The sequence below is a fragment of the Bos indicus x Bos taurus genome, chromosome 28 (assembly GCF_003369695.1).
Source record: "Bos indicus x Bos taurus breed Angus x Brahman F1 hybrid chromosome 28, Bos_hybrid_MaternalHap_v2.0, whole genome shotgun sequence".
Taxonomy (NCBI): Eukaryota; Metazoa; Chordata; class Mammalia; order Artiodactyla; family Bovidae; genus Bos; species Bos indicus x Bos taurus.
The window spans coordinates 41,480,981-41,505,258 of NC_040103.1; the positions used below are offsets into that span (position 1 = coordinate 41,480,981).

General features: G+C 39.5%; 1 protein-coding gene across 1 annotated transcript in view; it reads left to right on the forward strand.

Annotated features, from left to right (window-relative positions):
* Positions 1–24,278, forward strand: part of BMPR1A (bone morphogenetic protein receptor type 1A) — a 141,846-nt gene that overhangs the window by 65,671 nt on the left and 51,897 nt on the right. The window contains exon 2 of the mRNA XM_027530928.1: positions 16,618–16,732. The gene's annotated coding sequence lies outside the window, so the exon portion shown is untranslated. The remainder of the gene's footprint in view (positions 1–16,617; positions 16,733–24,278) is intronic.

The window sequence follows — 24,278 nt, forward strand, 5'->3', positions numbered from 1 at the left end:
CAATTCTGACAAAACATGGTCTGCTTTAGACGGGAATGAGAAGCCAATTCAGTATTCCTGCCTTGAGAACCTCATGAACAGTATGAAAAGGCAAAAAGGTGTAACACTGAAAGATGAACTCCCCAGGTCTACGGGTGCCCAATACGCTACTGAAGAAGAGTGGAGAAATAACTCCAGAAAGAATAAAGAAGAGTTCAGTTCAGTTCAGTCGCTCAGTCGTGTCCAACTCTTCGCGACTTCTTGGACTGCAGCATACCAGGCCTCCCTGTCCATCACCGACTCCCGGAGTTCACTCAAACTCATGTCCATTGAGTCAGTGATGCCATCCAACCATCTCATGCTCTGTCGTCCCCTTCTCCTCCCACCTTCAATCTTTCCCAGCATCAGGTCTTTTCGAACGAGTCAGCTCTTAGCATCAGGTGGCCAAAGTACTGGAGTTTTGGCTTCGGCATCAGTCCTTTCAATGAATATTCAGGACTGATTTCCTTTAGGATTGACTGGTTGGATCTCCTTGCAGTCCAAGGGACTATCAAGGGCCTTCTCCAACACCATAGTTCAAAAGCATCAATTCTTCGGCACTCAGCTTTCTTTATAGTCCAACTCTCACATCCATACATGACTACTGGAAAAACCATAGCTTTGACTAGATGGATCTTGTTGGCAAAGTAATGTCTCTGCTTTTTAATATGCTGTCTAGGTTGGTCATAACTTTTCTTCCAAGGAGCAAACATCTTTTAATTTTGTGGCTGCAGTCACCATCTGCACTGATTTTGGAGCCCATAAAAATAAAGTCTGTCACTGTTTCCACTGTTTCCCCATCTATTTGCCATGAAGTGATGGGACCAGATTCCATGATCTTAGTTTTCTGAATGTTGAGTTTTAAGCCAACTTTTTCACTCTCTTTCACTTTCATCAAGAGACTCTTTAGTTCTTCTTTGCTTAGCCAAAGTGAAAGCAGTGCCCAGTTGTGGATGTGACTGGTGATGGAAGTAAAGTCCAATTCTATAAAGAACAGTATTGCATAGGAGCCTGAAATGTTAGGTTCATGAATCAAGGTAAGTTGGAAGTGGTCAAGCAGGAGATGGCAAGAGTGAACATCGACATTTTAGGAGTAGGTGAACTATAATGGACGGGAATGGGTGAATTTAATTCAGATCACCATTGTATCTGCTACTGTGGGCAAGAATCCTTAGAAGAAATGGAGTGGCCCTCACAGTCAACAGAGCAGTCCGAAATGCAGTACTTGGGTGCAATCTCAAAAGCAACAGATTGATCTCTGTTTGTTTCCAAGGCAAACCATTCAGTATCACAGTAATCCAAGTCTATGCCCCAACCACAAATGCTGAAGAAGCTGAAGTTGAACGGTTCTATGAAGACCTACAAGACTGCCTAGAACTAACACCCCCAAAAGATGTCCTTTTCTTCATAGGGGATTTGAATGCAAAAGTAGGAAGTCAAGAGATACCTGGAGTAATAGGCAAATTTGGCCTTGGAGTACAAAATGAAGGCAGACAAAGGCTAACAGAGTTTTTTGGAGAGAATGCACTGGTTGTAGCAAATACCCTCTTCCAATAACACCGAGATGACTCTACACATGGACATCTCCAGGTGGTCAATACCGAAATCAGAATGATTATATTCTTTGCAGCCAAAGATGCAGAAGCTCTATACAGGTAGCAAAAACAAGACCAGGAGCTGACTGTGACTCAGGTCATGAACTCCTTATTGCAAAATTCAGATGTATTTTGAAGAAAGTAGGGAAACCATTAGATCATTCAGGTATGACCTAAATCAAATCCCTTACGATTATATCAGTGACAAACAGATTCAAGGGATTAGATCTGATAGAGTGCCTGAAGAACTATGGACATTGTACAGGAGACAGGGATCAAGACCATCCCCAAGAAAAAGAAATGCAAAAAGGCAAAATGGTTGTCTGAGGAGGCCATACAAATAGTTGAGAAAAGAAGAGAAGTGAAAGGGAAAGGAGAAAAGGGAAGATATGCCATCTGAATGGAGAGTTCCACAGAATAGCAAGGATACATAAGAAAGCCTTCCTCAGTGATCATTGCAAAGAAATAAAGGAAAACAAAAGAAAGGGAAAGACTAGAGATCTCTTCAGGGAAATTAGAGATATCAAGGGAACATTCATACAAAGATGGGCACAATAAAGAACAGAAATGGTATGGACTTAACAAAGGCAGAAGATATTAAGAAGAGGTGGCAGGAATACACAGAAGAACTGTGCAAAAAAGATCTTCATGACCCAGTTAATCACCATGGTATGTGATCACTCACCTAGAGCCAGACATCCTGGAATTGAAGTCAAGTCAGCCTTTGGAAGCATCACTACAAACAGAGTTAGTGGAGGTGATAGAATTCCAGTTGAACTATTTCAGATCCTAAAAGCTGATCCTGTGAAAGTGCTGCACTCAATATGCCAGCAAATTTGGAAAACGCAGCAGTGGCCACAGGACTGGAAAAGGTCAGTTTTCATTCCAATTCCAAAGAAAGGCAATGCCAAAAAATGCTCAAACTACCACACAATTGCACTCAACTCACACACTAGTAAAGTGATGCTCAAAATTCTCCAAGCCAGGCTTCAGCAATATATGAACCGTGAACTTCCAGATGTTCAAGCTGGTTTTAGAAAAGGCAGAGAACCAGAGATCAAATTGCCAACATCTGTTAGATCATCAAAAAAGCAAGAGAGTTCCAGAAAAACGTCTACTTCTGCTTTATTGACTACACAAAAGCCTTTGACTCTGTGGATCACCATAATCTGGAAAATTCTGAAAGAGATGGGAATACCAGACCACCTGACCTGCCTCCTGAGAAATCTATATGCAGGTCAAGAAGCAGTAGTTAGAACTGGACATGGAGCAACAGATTAGTTCCAAACTGGGAAGGGAGTACGTCAAGGTTGTAAATAGTCACCCTGCTTATTTAACTTATATGCAGAGTACACTATGGGGAATGCTGGGCTGGATGAAGCACAAAGTGGTGTCAAGATTGCTGGGAGAAATATCAATAACCTCAGATACGCAGGTTTGATGACACCACCCTTATGGCAGAAACGAAGAAGAACTAAAGAACCTCTTAATGAAAGTGAAAGAGGAGAGGAAAGATTTGGCTTAAAACTCAACATTCAAAAAACTAAGATCATGGCATCTGTTCCCATCAATTCATGGCAAATAGATGGGGAAACAATGGAAACAGTGACAGACTTTATTTTCTTGAGCTCCAAACACTGGGTGGTAACTGCAACCACAAAATTAAAAGACACTTGCTCCTTGGAAGAAAAGTTATGACCAACCTAGACAGCATATAAAAAGCAGAGAGGTTACTTTGCCAACAAAGGTCTGTATAGTCAAAGTTTTGGTTCTTCCAGAATTCATGGATCAGTGTGAGAGTTGGACCATAAAGATAGCTGAAATTGAAAGTGGTTCAGTCGTGTTAGACTCTGTGTGACCCTGTGGACTGTAGCCTACCAGGCTCCTCCATCCATGGGATTTTCCAGGCAAGAGTACTGGAGTGAGTTGCCATTTTCTTCTCCAGTGGATCTTCCCGACCCAGGGATCAAACATGGGTCTCCCTCATTGTAGGCAGACGCTTTACCGTCTGAGCCACCAGGGAAGCTTAAAGATAGCTGAGTGCCGAAGAACTGATGCTTTTGAACTGTGGTTTTGGAAAAGACTCTTGTGAGTCCCTTGGGCTGGTCAAACCAGTCAGTCCCAAAGGAAATCAGTCCTGTATATTCATTGGAAGGGCTTATGCTGAAGCTGAAGGTCCAGTACTTTGGCCACGATGTGAAGAACTGATTCATTTGAAAAGACCCTGATGCTGGGAAAGACTGAAGGTGGGAGGAGAAGGGGACGACAGAGGATGAGATGGTTGGATGGCATCACTGACTCGATGGACATGAGTTTGAGCAAGCTCCAGGAGTTGGTGATGGACAGGGAATCCTGGCCTGCGATAGTCCATGTGTTCAAAGAGTCAGACATGACTGAGTTACTAAACTGAATTGAATCCCAGATGGCACAGTGGTAAGAAATCTGCCTGCTAATGCAAGAGACATGAATTCCATCCCTGGTCTGTAAAGTCCCCTCAAGTAGGAAGTGGCAACCTGCTCCAGTATTCTTGCCTGGAAAACTCCATAGACAGAGGAGCCTTGCAGGCTACAGTCCATGGGTTTGCAAAGAGTCAACACAATTGCGCACACACATGCACACACATTCTAAGTGCTGTACCTACATTGATTCCTTTGAGTCTCCATTCAGATACATGTAATTATTCTGTTTTACATATTCGGTACCAGGGAGGTTGAGCCACTTGGCCCAGACTTTATTTTCTTGGGCTCCAAAATCACTGCAGATGGTGACTTGCAGCCATGATATTAGAAAAACGCTTGCTCCTTGGAAGAAAGGAGCAAACCTCGAAAGCGTATTAGAAAGCAGAGAGATTACTTTGCCAACAAAGGTCTGTATAGTCAAAGCTATAGGGTAGTTATGTACAGATAGGAGAGTTGGACCTTAAAGAAGGCTGAGCGCCTAAGAATTAATGCTTTTGAACTATGGTATTAGAGAAGACTCTTGGGAGTCCCTTGGACTGCAAGAAGATCAAACCAGTTAATCCTAAAGGAAATCAGTCCTGAATACTCATTGAAAGGACTGATGCTGAAGCTCCAATACTTTGACCACCTGATGTGAAGAGCTGACTCACTATAAAAGACCCTGATGCTGGGAAAAATTGTAGGCAGGAGGAGAACCGGCAACAGAAGATGAGATGGTTGGATGGCATCAGTGACTCGATGGACATGAGTGTGAGCAAGCTCCAGGAGATGGTGATGGATAGGGCAGCCTGGTGTGCTCCAGTCCATGGGGTTGCAAAGAGTTGGACACGACTGAGCGACAGCAACAGCAAAGTGTTGGAGCCAGGTTTCTAACCTGGGTACTTAGTTTGGCTGCAGAGTCCTTGTCCTTAACCACGTGTTCTTCTCTTTATCCTCTGCTTCTTACAAGAATGATAGATTGAGTTCAGAAATCTTGGCTGTTGGGATTTCTGTATTAAGAAGGACTGGAATCTTTGATGCTTGATTGTGAGAACTAAAATTAGTATGATATCTGCTGTGGACATTGGCTTCATAGATGCCTGGTTCCGACCATGCGTTGATCATTAAGCTCCATCACTCTAGAATCTGGGCCCCAGGTGGCACAGTGGCCAGGCACAGTGCAGCCTCCCAGCCCCGAGCACCCCAGCTCTCCCAGTAATATGGCCTTCTGAACCTGTACCCCTCCCTCCTTGCCCACTATCAAACCTGACCAGTCTTCAGAAGGACCCCTTTAAATTCAGCCCACAGTGATCTTTCCACTTCTGAAGCAAGTTTGATTTTTTTTTTTTTACTTCTCAGTTAATCGTCATGTATGGTAGTATTGTCATCTGGTACTATTATTTAAGATTTAATATATAATGGCTTGACTTCTGAAGTTGATGAAATATTGCTTGCCAGCAGGGAACTGTGTCTTGAATGTTTTAAAATTTACTATAGTGCCCTCAGAAAGTATTATATTATCAAGTAATCTTTTATTTCTCTCTTTCAACCTCACTTGCCTGTTGATAATAGAGCTGTTCTCTGAAGTTCAAACATACCTAGCTTCACAAACTTGGTCCCTAAAGTATAGGTGTGTTTTGCAAGAGGGTGGATAGTCCATAGTCAGGCTGTTGGATTATATGCATTATATTGAGATCATTGCTTCTGATTTTCTGTCTGAAAGTTCAAAACCTGCTGTTGCTTCTTTTTAAAATCTTGATTGCCCTGGTTGTTGCTTATCCTGCTTATAACCCCCTTCCTTAGGTATGTGACTCATGATTTAAAAGACAGTGTTGTCTGGTAATTAGCTCTGTACCTCTCATCACATAGAGATGAGAACTTAAATGCAAGCTTCCCAGCTAAAACTTTCTTCTCTGTATGTTTACCCACCCGTGAACATGTAGCAACACTGTCCCTTTTGAAGGAAATATCTGTAGTCCACTTCCCACCCCTGTTGGAAATGATTAGTTTGCATATGCCTGTACAAGTGATGAATTTTATATGATGTTAAATTCTCTTAATTGAAAATTTTGTTTTCTATAGTTTCTAGAATGTCATTTATTTAGTTTCATTGATGCACACATTTGGATGAATGACAATTGAATATTTAATAGAGGTAGTTTCAAGTTTTTAGTAAATAATAATAAAGCCAAATATTGAACACAGGTTAATAGGATTAAATTCTGACAACCAGTACATCTTAGGTAATAGGATGGTTATCCATTTTCATGATATGTAATTATTTTTTTTAAGGAAACTATCTATGTTTTAAAGGAATTCATTCCATCCTTACTTCCTTGTCTTAGTAATCCTGAAAAATATGGGTGTACATTCATTGGGAAGAAGATCTGAGAAACAGATTTTAAAACATTGTTTTTTTTTTAACATTTTTTTTTAATTGAAGGATAATTGCTTTACAGAATTTTGTTTTCTGTCAAACCTCAACTTGAATCAGCCATAGGTATACATATATCCCCTCCCTTTTGACCCTCCCTCCCGTCTTCCTCCCCATCCCACCCCTCCAGGTTGATACAGTATAACATTCTTCTATTGGCTAAGTAGGATGCTTTAAAATCCTGTTGGTATTACTATATATATTTCAGCAGTATCAGAAACTTTGCAACTTATAGTATAACTGAGTTACTAAACAAATTTTTTAAAGCCCATATGCCTTTGAATTGATTATAATACTCTGTTTATGAAGCACAGCTGTAATTCTCTGGTCTGTTAAGCTAAGTGTAATTTTTCATCTTGTTGAACAGCTTACAATTTATAGGAAAAAAAGTTTTAAAATGTACTAATGAAAGTAAGATCTCTGGGACTTCCTTGGAGATCTGTCAATATTTGATTTTAGTAATGTCTGTCCTACTGACAGTGAAAACTGAAACCTATGTGTAAAATTACAACTTGTAATGTATGAAGTCCCTGTTTTTCCCCAGTATTGTTTTTTTTTTTTTTTAACTTGGCTCAGTTTTCATTCCAGTCCCAAAGAAAGGTAGTGCCAAAGAATGTTCAAACTACTGCACAGTTAACCATACTTACTTCAGATTAAACTAAAATTTTTACTCTAAAATCTGTCCTGTATACAAAGGTACGTATGATGTAGATGTACATTTTACAGAGTTTTAATAAAAAATGAATGTCTGTCCCAATCTCCTATCTCAAGAAATGTGATGGCAGCTTCTGAGATGCCCATGGCTTTTCCCTCCCAGAGGAAACCATCATCCTAAATTATTAAATACTATTCTGTTACTTTTCCTTAAGGTTTTCCACTTTTTTATTTTTCCTTTAGGATACATTTTCCTAGTGTTTCCTGTTTTTGAGTTTTATGTGAATGGAGTCATATTGTATATATTTATTCTTAGACTTGTTTTTTTGTGTTCAACATTATGGTTTCGAGATTTCATTCATATTGATACTGTTATCTGGGGTATATTCATTTTTACTACTATGTGGTAATTTTATATGAACATACTAGAATTTATCCATTTTACTGCTGTTGGACACTTAGGTTTGCTGTTAAGAAAATGCTGCTGTAAATATTCTGTACATGCTTTCTGGCAGATGTGCAAAAGGTTTCCCAGGTTATGTATACACTTTGAGGCAGGATTTTGGGGTCTTGGGTATATACACTGTCAGTTTTACTTGGTAATGGCAAAAAAAAAAGTAAATCTCCTGAACAGTTGTACATTACGCCAAATAAAGAATTCAAGAGGAACAGGTTTGTGAGAAGATGGAAGAACAAAAGAGTCAGTTCAGTTTCAGTATTTTGAGCTTAGCAATTTGTTAGAAATGTTGAGCAGCCATCTGAAACGTGTTTATAGTTTGTAGCTCCACTCATCTTTGTTTTTTCCTGAGTTGACTCATTCAGGTGTCTCGTCTTTACCTTCTCCTTGAAGTGATCTTATAAAAAGTGTTACATTATCACAGCATAAAGGTTATTTGATCATAATAGTAGATGTGTTCAGTTTTTATACCTTCAGTCTCATGCGGTCATATGGAGCCTTTTATTTTTATAGACTTCAAAGCAGAGCTGTGTTAAGCTAGTATGGGGATGATGTAAAGGAGAAGTAAAGAGAGGGTACTGTTATTATACGAGCAAACGTGCATTCCAGGTAGCTGTTAGCAAGGGGAAGAAAATAAGAAAAACTGGGCATGCAAGCTAAAACAAGCGGACAAGCAAGTAAATGAGTAAATAAACACGACTCTCTTTTGGGACCATTTAGTAAATAGCATTATGAAGCAAATAGCATTATGTATTAATAGCCCCTGATGATTTCACTGTATTGTAGCATAACTCTGTAATTGGTGTTCATAATGTTAATTCTAAATGATCTTTATTCTTCATTTGAGAAGGTGCAACAACGCACATTTAGAAGAAGTGGTGAACCCTTAGTACTCTAGAATCAATTCCTGATGATTCCTAATAGAAATTTTATTGTTTATATGTAGTGTGGTATGTTTACCTATCACCTGAAAAAATGATCTATTGATAATCTCTCAAAATTCTACAGGAAAAAGGGTGGTGTAGATTGTTCTACTGACTGAATTGGATTTATTAAAATGAAAATATGGAAGTGGTTTTTATGCTTCATTGTCAGAATAAGGCTGCTATGAACATTCATGTTCATTTCTTTGGGACAGATGCCCAGGAATGCAGTTTGTTACATGTGAGGGTATATTTAGTTTTTAAAGAAACTTTCAAACCATTTTCCAAAGTGATTATGCCAGTTTATATCCTCAGTGGCAGTGTGTGAAAGACCTGTTTTCTTCACATTCTCGTCAGCACTTGGTATTGTCACTGGTTTTTATTCTGGCTGTTCCAGTAGCTGTGTTGGTAGTATCTCAGCATAGTCTTTTTTTTCCTGTTTTTTTGGCTGTGCCACATGGCAGAGATTGTAGCTGAAGACAGCAGATTAAATACATTGAAAGCAGATTATAGCAGTCTGTGAATGTCTTCCTAAAGAATTTGGACTTCATTTTGTACATAAGTGGAAATCATTGAAAAATTTTTAAATGTACTTATATTTTTATTATTTTAGTAAGTTTTTAGGGTTGTGCTATGAATATTTTAGAACATTTCATCACCACCCCAAATTTACCACTCCTGCTCCTTGCTGGAGGCAGCTACTGCTTTGCTTTCTTGGTATCTCAGTTTGCCTTTTCTGAATATTTTGCATATATGGGATCATACAGTATGTAGCATTTGGCATCTGGCTTCTTCTATTGAGCATATTTGGAAGTGCATTCATGTTGTAACGTGTATCGCATTTTGTCCCTTTTTATTACCTGATAATATTCCACGCTTGATGATGCCACCTTTTGTTTATCCATTCACCAGCTGGTGGGCACTGGGATCATTTCCAGTTCTTTGCCATTGTGAGGAACCTGCTGAGAACATCTGTGCATGTCTCTATGGGGACAGGTGGCCCATGGCATGTGGGATCTTAGTTCCCTGGCCAGGAATGGAACCCACAGCACCTGCAGTGGTAGCTCAGAGTCTCAACCATTGGACTGCCAGGGAAGACCCTGTATGCTGCTGCTGCTAAGTCGCTTCAGTCGTGTCCGACTCTGTGCGACCCCATAGACGGAAGCCCATCAGGCTCCACCGTCCCTGGGATTCTCCAGGCAAGAACACTGGAGCAGGTTGCCATTTCCTTCTCTAATGCATGAAAGTGAAAAGTCAAAGTGAAGTCGCTTGGTCGTTCCCGATTCTTAGCAACCCCATGGACTGGAGCCTACCAGGCTCCTCCGTCCATGGGATTTTCCAGGCAAGAGTACTGGAGTGGGTTGCTGTTGCCTTCTCCGAAGACCCTGTATACAAGTCTTTAAAGTGAAAGTTGCTCAGTTGTGTAACTCCTCAGATTGTAGCCCTCCAGGCTCCTCTGTCCATGGAATTCTCCAGGCCAGAATAGTGGAGTAGGTAGCCGCTCCCTTCTCCAGGGGATCTTCCCAACTCAGGGATCAAACCAGGTCTCCTGCATAGCAGATGGATTCTTTACTGTCTGAACCACCAGCGAAGCCCTATGTAAGTCTTTATACGGACACTTATTTTCATTTCTCTTGGGTAGGTTCCTATGGAGGGAATTTTGGATCTTGTGGTTAATTTATGCTTACATTTAACTTTTTAAGAAATTGGCAAGCTGTTCTCCAAAGTGGCAGCAGCATTTTGCAGCAATGTATGAGAGTTCCAATTTCTCCATGTTGTTACCAACGTCTGACGTCTGTCTTTTTGAGAATAGCCGTTATAGTGGGTGTGTAGTGATAGCTTATTATAGATTTCATTTGTGTTTCCTAATGACTTAGGATGTTTATAATCTTTTCATGAAGCACGGTTGTATTTTACAAATGTGAGTGCAGTGCAAGAGGTAAGAATGGAGATGTGCTCCACAAAAGAGGAAAGACTGCATTAGACGTGTGGAGAGCGGAGGGAGACAGATTTCAAAGATATGTCAGAATGAGAACAGGCGGCATGTAATAACTGCCTCGTATAATAAATAAAGCAGAGGGATGTGGGACTAGTGACCCAAAGATTTTCATCATTGACAGTTAGGTAGATGGTGTTGTCATTAGCCAGAAAATCGAGTATGGATGCATAAACTTTTTTTTTTTTGCGGGTAGATGATCGTTTTTATATTCTGTTCTTTTCACGTATCACTGGAATAAATATTTAATACAGCTGTTTAGTAGTTTAGAAATACGTATCTAGTTCAAAAGAAAGATCTGGATTGAAATATAAATTTGGGAGAGTTACCACTGTATAAATAACAGTTGAATTCATTGAAGTAAATAGTGTATCTATTCCTAAATGGCTGTATCCACTGTGTTACTTTTGATCATTGAAAACTGCATACATAATAAAAGGGTAATTTTTGTTGTTGTTCAGTCGCTAAGTCATGTGTGACTCTGTGACCCCATGGGCTGGAGCACTCCAAGCTCTTCCACTGTCTCCCGGAGTTTGCTCAAATTCATGTCCATGAGTCAGCTGTCTAACCATCTTGTCCCTGCCACGCTGTTCACCTTTTGCCTTCAGTCTTTCCCAGCATCAGGCTTTTTCCCAGTGAGATGGTTCTTCAGGTCAGGTGACTGAAGTACTGGAGCTACAGCTTCAGCAACAGTCCTTCCAATGAATCTTCAGGGTTGGTTTCCTTTAGGATTGACTGGTTTGATCTCCTTAAGATCCAAGTTAATAAAATGATTCTAGGATTATTTCATTCAGGTATCAGTTCAGTTCAGTTTAGTCGCTCAGTCATGTCCGACTCTTTGTGACCCCATGAATTGCAGCATGCCAGGCCTCCCTGTCCATCACCAGCTCCCGGAGTTCACTCAAACTCACGTCCATCGAGTCCATGATGCCATCCAGCCATCTCATCCTCTGTCATCCCCTTTTCCTCCTGCCCCCAATCCCTCCCAGCATTGGAGTCTTTTCCAGTGAGTCAACTCTTCGCATGAGGTGGCCAAAGTATTGGAGTTTCAGCTTTAGCATCATTCCTTCCAAAGAACACCCAGGACTGATCTCCTTTAGGTTGGACTGGTTGGATCTCCTTGCAGTCCATGGGACTCTCAAGAGTCTTCTCTAACACCACAGTACAAAAGCATCAATTCTTTGGCGCTCAGCTCTCTTCACAGTCCAACTCTCACATCCATACATGACTACTGGAAAATCCATAACCTTGACTAGACAGACCTTTGTTGGCAAAGTAATGTCTCTGCTCTTGAATATGCTATCTAGGTTGGTCATAACTTTCCTTCCAAGGAGTAAGCATCTTTTATTTTCATGGCTGCAATCACCATCTGCCGTGATTTTGGAGCCCCCCAAAAAATAGAATCATCAAAATTTTAGAGAATCAAAATTCTCCAAGCTCGGCTTCAAAAGTATGTGAACTGAGAACTTCCAGATGCTCAAGCTGGATTTAGGAAAGGCAGGGGAACCAGAGAACAAATTGCCAGCATCTGTTGGATCGTAGAAAAAGCAAGAGAATTTCAGAAAAACATCTGCTTCGGCTTTATTGACTACACCAAAGCCTTTGACTCTGTGGATCACAACAAACTGGAAAATTCTTAAAGAGATGGGAATACCAGACCACCTGACCTGCCTCCTGAGAAACCTGTACGCAGGTCAAGAAGCAACAGTGAGAACTGGACATGGAACAGTGGACTGGTTCCAAATCAGGAAAGGAGCACGTCAAGGCTCTATATTGTCACCCTGCTTATTTAACTTATATGCAGAGTACATCATGAGAAATGCTGGGCTGGATGAAGCACAAGATGGAATAATAACCTCACATATGCAGATTATACCACCCTTATGGCTTCCCTGCTGTCTCAGCTGGCAAAGAATCCTCCTGCAATGCAGGAGACCTGGGTTCAATCCCTGGGTTGGAAAGATCCCCTGGAGGAGGGCATGGCAACCCGCTGCAGTACTCTTGCCTGGAGAATCCCATGGACAGAGGAGCCTGATGGGCTGCAGTCCATGGGGCTGCAGAGTTGGACACGGCTGAGTGACTGCACTGAACTGAAGTAGCATCACCTCAGACCCAGGTCTTCCGTCGGTTAGTGCGGTCGCTCCTTTTCTGCTGGGTTGTCCTCTTAGACTTTCTCTTTGCTCGTGGTCCTAAGATGGCTGTCATAGTTCTGCTTAACAATTCAAACCCAAAGTTGCCTGAAAAAAATACGTATTTTCACTTGGGTGTCTTTTTTCATCAGCCCAGGAAAACCTTTCCCAGAATCTCTTCAGCAAACTTAGTCTCTTGTCTTACTGGCCAGAACTGCATCAGATGCTTATTGCTAAAGCATTCATTGGCAGGAGGAATGAAAATTGCCACAATTGGTTCAGACTAGAACTTTTTAACCCTGGTGTTAAATATCCTTTTGTCTTATCTCTTTTGGAAGAAGCTTTTTTCTCCATGTCTTTTGGTTCTCTGCTGTGGATTAGATAGGTAAGTTTTTCTGGACAGCTTAGTTTCGTATCACTGAGTTGTTCCTATTCAGTACTTCAGAGCAGCTAATATTTGTTGAAATCATACTCTATATCATTAACTGTGCTAAATTCTAGGATACAACGAAAAATAAGAAGCTTTGAGCTTGATATGAAAATATGCTTAGGCAGAAGAGTGCTACCATAGAATATACACTAAAGTTCATTTGTATTTGGGGTTTAATGCCATTGTTTTTAATCTTTAGTTTTATGAGAAAAGGCATCTTAAGTTTCAAAATCAAGCTAATATTCAATTTATAAATGAACTTTTGGAACAGAATCTATTTAAAAGTTGACCTTCCCTTTCTGTATTAAGTGGATTACATTCTTTATTATAGAAATGCATTCCAAACTTATCTAGATTATACTGTTAGAGTTACAATAAAACTATATAATGGTTTTCTGAAGCATAATGTTTGAGTTTTCCAGTTACTATATCAGAGGTTTTAATAGTAATAATACCTTTAGTTTAGGAGCCCTTCTGAGGTATTTCATAAAATGATTATTGTATAATTTTCAATTTTTGAAAATAGTTTTTTAATTGCAGCTGTGATGTTTATAATAGTACTTGTACAGTATGTGGGATGCTTTTTATGAATGCTAAGAGAGGGAAATGAAGAAAGAGGAAATTTGAAGTGGTGGAAGGAAAAATGTATAAGCAATATCTAATTTTGTGAATACTAAGAAGCTACTACTTTTTGACATCTGTTACACATTGAAAAGCTATCAGCTTCCCTGGTAGCTCAGTTAGTAAAGAATCTGCTTGCGATGCAGGAGAGCCCGGTTCAATTCCTGGGTCAGGAAGATCTGCTGGAGAAGGTATAGGCTACCCACTCCAGTGTTCTGGCCTGGAGAATTCCATGGACTGTATAGTCCATTGGGTTTCAAAGAGTCGGACACAGCTGAGCGACTTTCACTTTCACAAGTTGAAAAACAATCTTAAATTTTGTCTTAGACTGAGTATCAAAACCATGTTTATACTAGTTTTTTTTCAAATCTTATTAATATAGGTGTTAATGGGTAATGTTCTAATACTTCAGTATTCTTCATACTTCATACTTCAATATGATATCCATAATTGATGTTTGTCACTGATGGATTCTGTGTGGTTAGAGATCTTTAAACTATCCCAGTGCTTTAAGATTTAACCACTTTGATAATTTTGAAGGGCTTCAAAACTGAGAGGGATGTGTTCATTTTGATGGCAAAAAAGAAAAAGATTTTTGTAAAGGCAATATGGGATCAAAATGAACTTTTCCTATGTTTGCAAATACTTACTAACTTTGAGGAAATACCTTTGTTCGCTCTGAATTAGAAAGTATTAGAATATATCCAGAAGGATTCGATTTTCATTTATTCTGAGTCATTAAGAAGTTCAAATGTGTTTTTAAAAGAATTACCTTTTCCTTAATGGATCTTCCAAACCTAAGAAACTTGAAAATTTCAGGCACAAAGTCTTTGGTGAAATTAATACTTAAAATTGTTCCGTGTTTGGTCTTGACTGGATCCAGTCACTATTAAACACAGTTCATAGTGCTAAAAGCCTGTGGCACGTTGTCTTATAAATTGAGTGATTAAAGTCGATACAAGCGTTCTGCCTGTGTGAATTCTGTTTCTGTGCCTGTACGGTATAGATCTCTGCTTAAAGGACTGTAATCGCCAAAGCTAGAAAAGGCTTTGCTTTTACTCACAGTTTCTAGTATATAAAGAGCGGCTTGCAGACCTGCATCGTGAAGCGCATCCTGGCCTTTGGTTGTCTTTTATCTTCCTGTTAGGAGTAAAGTCAAATCTTGCGTGGTTTTCCTTAGCCGGTCTTAAATTCAGTCCTTGGAAACGCTTTTCTGAAGTTTATGATTTGTCATGTCTTTGTACATGTGAGAGGATTGAGGGAAGATAGATCAGGGTCTTAGACTTTGCAGATGGTATATTTGAAGAGTCTTTTTTGATTATGTATTTTCCTTTTTTAAATTATTTTTAGATTTAGCCTAAAGCTTGTAACTTTTTTTCACACCAAGGAAAAAGTGTTGTAATAAATAGTGCTATAATAAACAATGATTGGTAAGTGGTTTACCTGCTAATTTTATTATTATTTGATCCGTTGGAAATATCTGGTAGAACTAGAATCAGGCCATATATTTTTAAACATAGTCACTTTGATGGGACTTTAAAACTTTATGAGAATAGGTTAATTTGAGCTTTGTTTAATGTAATGATTTCCTCCCCTCTCTTCTTCCATATGCCCTTAGGGAAGAATTGGCAAAGAATGGCTTTAGAGGAAAATCTTTATGCCTTTTCTAAAGTGGAAACAATGCCTTTTTTTTTTTTTTTAACTATTATTGTTATAAGGTAAATTTTTTAAGACTATGATCATCTCAGAGAAGGTGGGGGGGAAATGCTAGATACCAGATCTCCATTACTACCCTCCTTTGTTACTATGAATGATGGTCTAAGTTTTGGTCATATGAGAACCCTGAAAAATATCAGGGACCTGGTGAGGTTATAGGTAACTCGTGCATTGGGAAGACTGTTAAAGGCTTCTAAATGCAGACAAAGCATCACTAATTGCTTTCAGGGTCGGTCTGTCTTTAGTTGGACCATGAAAGATTTAGCATGGCCCTATGGCAGCCTGTCTGCTGAGTGGAGACTGTTGTCTTTAAGAAAGGCTATCTGATACGCTGGACCGTTTCAGGTTGCCCCAGTTTACATGAATTTAGTCATTATTGCCAAGACTACTAAACCTCGGTGTGACACAAATGGTACTTCTAAATGGACTTGAAGACAAAGGCGTTTTGACCTTGCAGTGGGACATGAGTAATGTTCATTCAGCTTAAAATTTTTCTTTTTACAATAGGAAACAGAACACTGTGCTATTTGAATTTTCAGTTAAAAGATACATTCAATGAAATTATTTTTCTGATCCCTAAATAAGCAGCACACCTGTCTTTAACTAAATTACAGGTTTTGATGGCTTCCTTCTTCTGTATTTATGAACGTTGTCTCTTAGAGCAGCAGGTCACTGATGACAGCAGTAACACTGGAAGCCTGTGCCCTGGACGCAGAGCCAGCAGCGCAGTCAACTCTTGGCCCTCGCTGTTCCTAATGTTCTAGGTTGAAGTCTGCCTGGAATTAAAACTGCTAACTGAGCCTTTGTGATAAAATTGAAATACTAGCTGGGTGATCAAATATATTTTTTCTCAAGTAGGAATCCTAATATTGTAGAGTTGTAAATTTTAGTGCTGCTTCTGATGTTCTTGTTTTTCAATTTGAAATGTGATTTTTTTCCCCCACAAAACCTTATTAGGCTGATACAGAACTTCACATGTGAGTAATTTTTTCCACAGAACTGTTATGTTATAAAGTTGAAAATACTCAAAATTTAGAACGTCTTTGAGTAAAGGTTTGTAAAGTGATAGTTTCTAAAGTGCCATAGAACTTTACATTAAAAATGTATAGTTTTATGCATGATAAAATTTTATCATTTCTTCTACATGTGTTATTCTGATAAACAAACATTCTTTCAGTCTTAAATATATTCTTTTTTTCTAAACAGATTTATGAAAATATGCATCAGTTTAATACTGTCTTGGAATTCATGAGATGGAAGCATAGGTCAAAGCTGTTTGGAGAAAATTGGAAGTACAGTTTTATCTAGCCACATCTCTGAGGTAAGAAAAAGACTTAAGAATATAATTAATGTGAAATTTCTCATTTCTTAGCAATTAAAAATCATCCTATTTTATCACTGCAACTTTGTTATCTTCTTTATTCTTGAATCACCTTCCTTATGAGTTCTTAAGTAGTTACAGGATTTTATCTCTTTATAAATGTTGAACCTCTTCAGGAGTAAAAAGTATTTATTATTAATATAGCTTTCTTTATTCTAATTGGAGAAAATAAGCATTAAATGATGTATATAATTACTTCTTTCCTCTGACGATGACAAAACAGGTTAGAATAGAAGATTATATTAAAATGAATGTTTACATTATTCTGAAGCTTACACATATTTAGAATTTAGGATAAAATTGTTACTTTGAATAATAGATCTTTGGAGATAGAATTTATTGAAAGAAGTGGAAACTGCAGTAACATCAGGGACAGGGGAGAAGCCATTCTAAGACAATGTGGATAGAGAAATCAAGTTCATTGTTTTCAAATCCATAGAGACTCAGATTATCAATAAAAGGTTTAATCCTTTAGGAATCTGTATTAAAAACAAACAGGTAGAATACATATGTTTTACTTTTTCCTCTTTAAATAGTAGAGTTTGCTACTGTTTGCTAGTATACTTTTTCCTCTTTAAGTAGTAGGTTTTGCTCACTGCTTTGCTTCCTTGCAGTATTCATTCATCCTCCTGTCCCTTCTAAGCCGGTCTGTTTGCTCTTTTGAGGAATAGTCATGATGTTCTAACTGTCTTTTGTCTTTTGTTAGGCTTCACTCTGTGATCACTGCGCTTGTTGCCATTTTTCCTTTCATGAAATACTGGTAGCTTCTATAACCCTGAGCTTTTCTATTTCTACTTCTTTAATTACTCCTTCAAATTTTTTTTTCCTATTTTTGTTTGAAGAATAGTTGTCCTATTACTAAATAATGACCTTCCCTAAGATTCTTATCTCTGAAATTCTTTTTTAATGTCTCTCCTGACTTCTTGATTTCAGCAGTTACCTCTAAAATGATCTCTCTCAGCCGCATATCTCTGCTATGACAGTATTCTAAGCTTCAGCACGTGTTTTCGACTGCTTGCTTCACGCATGGTGTTCCCACTTTGTTTTCGACTGCTTGCTGCACGCATGGTGCTCCCACTTTGTTTTCGACTGCTTGCTGCACGCATGGTGCTCTCACTTTGTTTTCGACTGCTTGCTGCAGGCATGGTGCTCCCACTTTGTTTTCGACTGCTTGCTGCACGCATGGTGCTCCCACTTTGTTTTCGACTGCTTGCTGCAGGCATGGTGCTCCCACTTTGTTTTCGACTGCTTGCTGCACGCATGGTGCTCCCACTTTGTTTTCGACTGCTTGCTGCAGGCATGGTGCTCCCACTTTGTTTTCGACTGCTTGCTGCACGCATGGTGCTCCCACTTTGTTTTCGACTGCTTGCTGCACGCATGGTGCTCCCACTTTGTCGCCTGCTTGCTGCACGCATGGTGCTCCCACTTCTGTTACTAGACCTCTTTGTCACCTGTGCTCACAGCCTCAGTGCAGAATCGGATTCTTTATCTTTTCCTTGCTACTCTTAGTCAGAGATCAGGTCCTTTCAGCTTTACCTCTGTATCATGAATGTTTTCATCATCTCTCCTAATTCTCCCATCATCATCCACGTTTAAGTTCTTCAGCATTTCACCTGAAATATTGAAGGACTCCCCCACTTATTGTGTCTCCTCACTCTTTTTTTCCATCTACCGATTGCTACCAGCTTATGTTTTCTGAAAGGCATAATTGTGCCTGTACTGTCAGTGACTCGTAGTTAGCCTGTCAAAGTAAGGACAGATTCCTCTAATGAAGTCTCTCAACGGTATAGCATTAAGTGAAGCTTTGCTTATGTCCAGCCACTTCCTTCTCTCTCAAACACTTACCAAACACCTGTTCTGCACCAGGCATTAGGTGCTGAGAATACGAGATGTTCAGTAAAAATGAGTTCCTTACTTTACTCTCAAAGAATAATCTGTTTAGAGATGAGTACACAAAGTTAATACAGTTTGAAAAGTGTTGTGTGAGATTGGGAAAGTATGTTGGTGTCATCTAGAAGGGCTCCACCAGTATTGTTAGAGGAGAGAACTGTCAAATTGGCTTCACATAGGAAATGGTGTTTGAGTGGAGTCTTAAAGGATGAGTAGAAGATTGCTGGGACTTCCCAGCAATCTTGGAAAAGAATTGCCTTACCAGTTGGCTCAGTGGTAAAGAATCCACCTGCTGTGATGTAGGAGATGCAGGTTTGATCCCTGGGTCAGGAAGATCCCATTGAGAAGGAAATGACAACCCGTTCCAGTATTCTTACCTGGGGAATCCCATGGACAGGGGAAGCAGAGGAAGTAATTTTGTGTGATTTGAATTCAGAATATGAGAGAGGGTTTGAATGACAAAGCTGAAAGAGCTTGTTTGTGAAGAACTCTGGATGCCATGGTAGGGAGTTTAGACTTCATTTTGTGAGTAGTTGGCAGTCTCTAGAAAGTTTGAATCATAATTGTGTTTTGTAACAATTAATACGGAGATCAGCCCTGGGATTTCTTTGGAAGGAATGATGCTAAAGCTGAAACTTCAGTACTTTGGCCACCTCATGCGAAGAGTTGACTCATTGGAAAAGACTCTGATGCTGGGAGGGATTGAGGGCAAGAGGAGAAGGGGACGACAGAGGATGAGATGGCTGGATGGCATCACTGACTCGATGGAGTTGAGTCTCAGTGAACTCCGGGAGTTGGTGTTGGACAGAGAGGCCTGGCGTGCTGCGATTCATGGGGTCGCAAAGAGTCGGACACGACTGAGCGACTGATCTGATCTGATCTGATCTGATGTGAATGATAGTTTGGAAGGGGGAGCTACCAAAAGCCGAGAGACAGTTAGGATACTCTTAATTGTTTCAGTCAAGAGGTAATGAGAATTTTAAGGTAGGGATCAACTTATCTGAAGTTGCAAAAACCTTTAAGTATTGATTATTCAGCAAATATTTAATTTTCTTCTTCATACCACTTTGCATATATGATACTCTTCAGCTGATGATTTTAAATTGACCCGTGTTTTTCCTCCTTCTGCTAATATTTTTTTCCAGGCTTGTTTTTCCCTATTCTTCTAGTTTAAGGCCCCAGAGCGTTAATTTTTGTTCTACAGAATATTGCTTTTTGGGGATTCCTGTTGATCTGTGTAACAACAGTCACAAAGGAGAAATCAAAAAATAAAGAACAAGGTCCTCACGTTAGAGGAATGCAGTGAGGACTCAGGGAGCTCGTAAGGTTGTGGGAGTCGCTAAGCTTGAGGTAATAGAATTCAGTCAGAGTGATGATAGTGGAAATAGAAAAGGAAAACTGGAGGAGGTATGTTGTGAAGGAAGAAGGGACACTGATTTGTGACTGGATGTTGAAAAGAGATAATGATGCCCACGTTTTTTATCTGGATAGCAGGGATAATAATGTTGGGCATAATGAAGAGCAAACAGAAGTAATTCTTTGAATCTGGTTGAAACCAAGTTTCCTAAGTTTAAAGAAACATTAACAGTGATGTTCTGCTGTATTGCTGGTCTCTTCATTTGTTTCAGATCAGATCCAAAGAAATCCCAGGGCTGATCTCCTTCAGAATGGACTGGTTGGATCTCCTTGCAGTCCAAGGGACTCTCAAGAGTCTTCTCCAACACCACAGTTCAAAAGCATCAATTCTTCAGCGCTCAGCTTTCTTCACAGTCCATCTCTCACATCCATACATGACCACTGGAAAATCCATAGCCTTGACTAGACGAACCTTTGTTGGCAAAGTAATGTCTCTGCTTTTGAATATGCTATCTAGGTTGGTCAAAACTTTCCTTCCAAGGAGTAAGCATCTTTCAATTTCATGGCTGCAGTCACCATCTGTAGTGATTTTGGAGCCCAGAAAAATAAAGTCTGACACTGTTTCCACTGTTTCCCCATCTATTTCCCATGAAGTGATGGGACTGGATGCCATGATCTTCGTTTTCTGAATGTTGAGCTTTAAGCCAACTTTTTCACTCTCCACTTTCACTTTCATCAAGAGGCTTTTTAGCTCCTCTTCACTTTCTGCCATAAGGGTGGTATCATCTGCATATCTGAGGTTATTGATATTTCTCCCAGCAATCTTGATTCCAGCTTGTGTTTCTTCCAGTCCAGTGTTTCTCATGATGTACTCTGCATATAAGTTAAATAAACAGGGTGACAATATACAGCCTTGACATATTCCTTTTCCTATTTGGAACCAGTCTGTTGTTCCATGTCCAGTTCTAACTGTTGCTTCCTGACCTGCATACAAATTTCTCAAGAGGCAGGTCAGGTGGTCTGGTATTCCCATCTCTTCCAGAATTTTCCACAGTTTACTGTGATCCACACGATCAAAGACTTTGGCATAGTCAATAAAGCAGAAATAGATGTTTTTCTGGAACTCTCTTGCTTTTTCCATGATCCAGCGGGTGTTGGCAATTTGATCTCTGGTTCCTCTGCCTTTTCTAAAACCAGCTTGAACATCAGGAAGTTCACGGTTCACATATTGCTGAAGCCTGACTTGGAGAATTTTGAGCATTACTTTACTAGCGTGTGAGATGAGTGCAATTGTGCGGTAGTTTGAGCATTCTTTGGTGTTGCTTTTGCACATTGTTTTTCAAGCCTTAGCATACTGAAAAGGAGATACTATTTAAAAAAGAAAGTATTGCCTCTTTACAAGAGTAGTTTGAAGAGAGATAAATAGTATTCTGCACATGTTTATCTTCTGTTACACTTTAATGCTGTGTAAGATTTAGTAAAATATAAAAATGTTTGAAGTATTTCTGCAGGTCTAATTCTGACGCTCTTACTGAAAGATGGTATCTCATTTATTAGAATTTATTCCTAAATGAATGGAGACCTGTGAAGATACTCATTAAGCAGAACTTGATGGTTCCTTATTAATAAATAAATGTTAGTATGATTATATACTTAGAGAAATACCTTATAATGAGATAATGCTACCTTATAATGAGATAATGCTACCTCATAATAAATATTAAACTGACTAGTTTTAATGCTTTTATTAAAGTTCTTTTCAACTCTTAATTGATGGTTGATTTAGGACTTTGCAATATTCAAAATATTTCAACATGGTATATTGAAAATAAAGTTGTCAGTCTCAGTTGCCCAGTCTCTTCTTCTTTTTTTTTTAATCTTTAAATTTTAAAAAATGTACCAGTCATCTTTCATTGGCCATTAATTCTCAATTAGGATGTAAAAGGATTCAGCAGATACCAAGTTCCTCAAAGAGAGGTACAGGGCAAAGATGGTCATGGTAAAAAATTCAGAGTGCCCCCTTCACCCTGGCGCTCATCAGGAAATGCTCTGAGGGTTCTTTTGGAGGTAAAATCCTGCATCAGTGTCCAGTGTGGCAGCTCCTTGTCTTGGCATCTGTGAGTTTCTTCTTCACTGGCACAGCCAGCACCATCTTGGTGTCTTGGATGTTCACTGTCACCCAGTCTTCTCTAAAAGTTACGCTTAACTAGAAGCTGCCTATTCTGATTTTCAGCGTTAGCCTTTCCTCTGTTACCTGAATTCCCTTTAAATGCACTATATTTTTTTAGGCCCATTCCAAAATTTTGGGTTCTGGCTGTAGGGACCTGTTGTTCAGAGACAAACTAGTAGATGTGAAGGACAGTTGTTTCTGTCCTGTGGACCGATAACAAAGGGACCGACAAATTGTCACCCATTCCTTGAAGCTCTGGGAGGCGTCCTCAGGGCTTCTAAGCCCTCCCAACTGCAAGGTCTGTCAGCAGTGTGGCAGGTGCCAATTGCTTGTAGGTCTGCTAGAGATTTGTTGTTTAGATGGAGCAGCCTTTAGAGGCCCTGCATTGCACAAAGCGGTTGCCATTCCCAGCTTGGAATTGAGCTTCATCCTTCCTGTTGGTCTCTCCTTGGACTCCATTGAAAATGTTTTCCCACACCTACTGTTTTCTTTAGAGAAACCTACAACTCATAGTCTCAGAAACGTCCCACAGGCCTTGCCCTCAGGCTCTTTGGTTATTGTGCTCCTCCTGAAAGGGAGACAGAGACGGTTTCTTCTCATTCTCTTCAGTTCAGACTGCCTCCTCATAATGAAGACACCTTTGTTCTTTGCTTAATTTAAGTTTGGCTTATATTCTCCTTGCTCACTTACCTGATCATTCTCCAGTTTGGATGCTTTTAGGTTCAGGTAGTGGTTTGTATTCCTGCAGCTGCATATGGTATTGTGGGAAGAGCCTGCCACAAGATTTCCGGTCGCGTCTTTTTATGGTGGCTCAGAGTGTGAAGAATCTGCCTGCCTGCAATGTGAGAGACCTGGGTTTGACCCCTGGATCAGGAAGATCCCCTGGAGAAGTGAATGGCTACCCGCTCTAGTATATTCCCTTTTGTTCCCCTCCCATTTTAGTATTCTTGCCTGGAGAATTCCATGGACAGAGGATCCTGGTGAGACAAGGTCCATGGGGTTGCAAACAGTCAGACATGACTGACTAACACTTTCACTTTCATAGTGACATTTCAATTCCTGGCTTTATCCTCCATCCTAATACTTCTCTTCTGTTCCACTGTTTTATATTTTTAATGGTTTATAAGGTAATTTCCAATCTAGGTTTCTCAGATAGAAATTCTAGTTTAACTTCTGAGTTCATCTACTTCCTTCCTTTCCTCCCTCTTTTCCACTTTCCCATCTATTTTTTTGTGATTAAGTGTCAGAGTAGGTCTAATTATCTCTTTTCAGAACAGTTTTAAAAAATTTTTAAAAGATCACATAAATGAGACCTGCATAAGCTCTTACATGCAGTTCTGAATAGAGTGCACCAAAGCCTAAGGCCCTCGTCACTGTCCTCGTCCCATTCCCTCCTTACCACGCTCCCCTCCACCCAGCTGGCATCTCACTGACCTTTACGTTACCATCAGGCTGTTGACTTTTAGGATATATTTTTATGAGATTATACATAATGAGAATACTTGCCTAAAGTCCGTGTGAGGATTAAATGAATTAGTACATGTCAAGTATGTATGACATGTTAGATTTCTTACTTGATAGTATAAAAACAGTATTGTAAGAAAAAGTAAACTTAGAGCAAAGATAGTTCAAAATATGAAATAAACCAGAAATATTGGGAAAAGGGGGGCTTTTGAGTATACTGAGGTTCCCCGTTTCGTGACTTGAATCTAAATTTCTTCTCTGTACCATGTAGAAATCACCAGAAGATGATGATACGGGGAGCAAAGTTCCTGAGCTAGTACTTAGGATTGTTGGCTTTAGTAGCTGGCAATAGGTTTGGAGATGCATTGGTACATGTCAGTATACTTATAAAGAACTTCGAGAGTTTATTATGTGATTTTATAGTTGATTTAACTCCCCAATTATGTTTCCCTTAAGATACTAATATTTTTATTCCTTTCATTCACTTATTGAATACTTACTGTTTTGCTCAGTAACGTGCTAGAAAGTAGAGATTACAAGTGCTGCAAGATAAGTCAAAAAACATCTCCTGATTAAATAAGTGTTATGAGAGGAGGGGCCATGTCT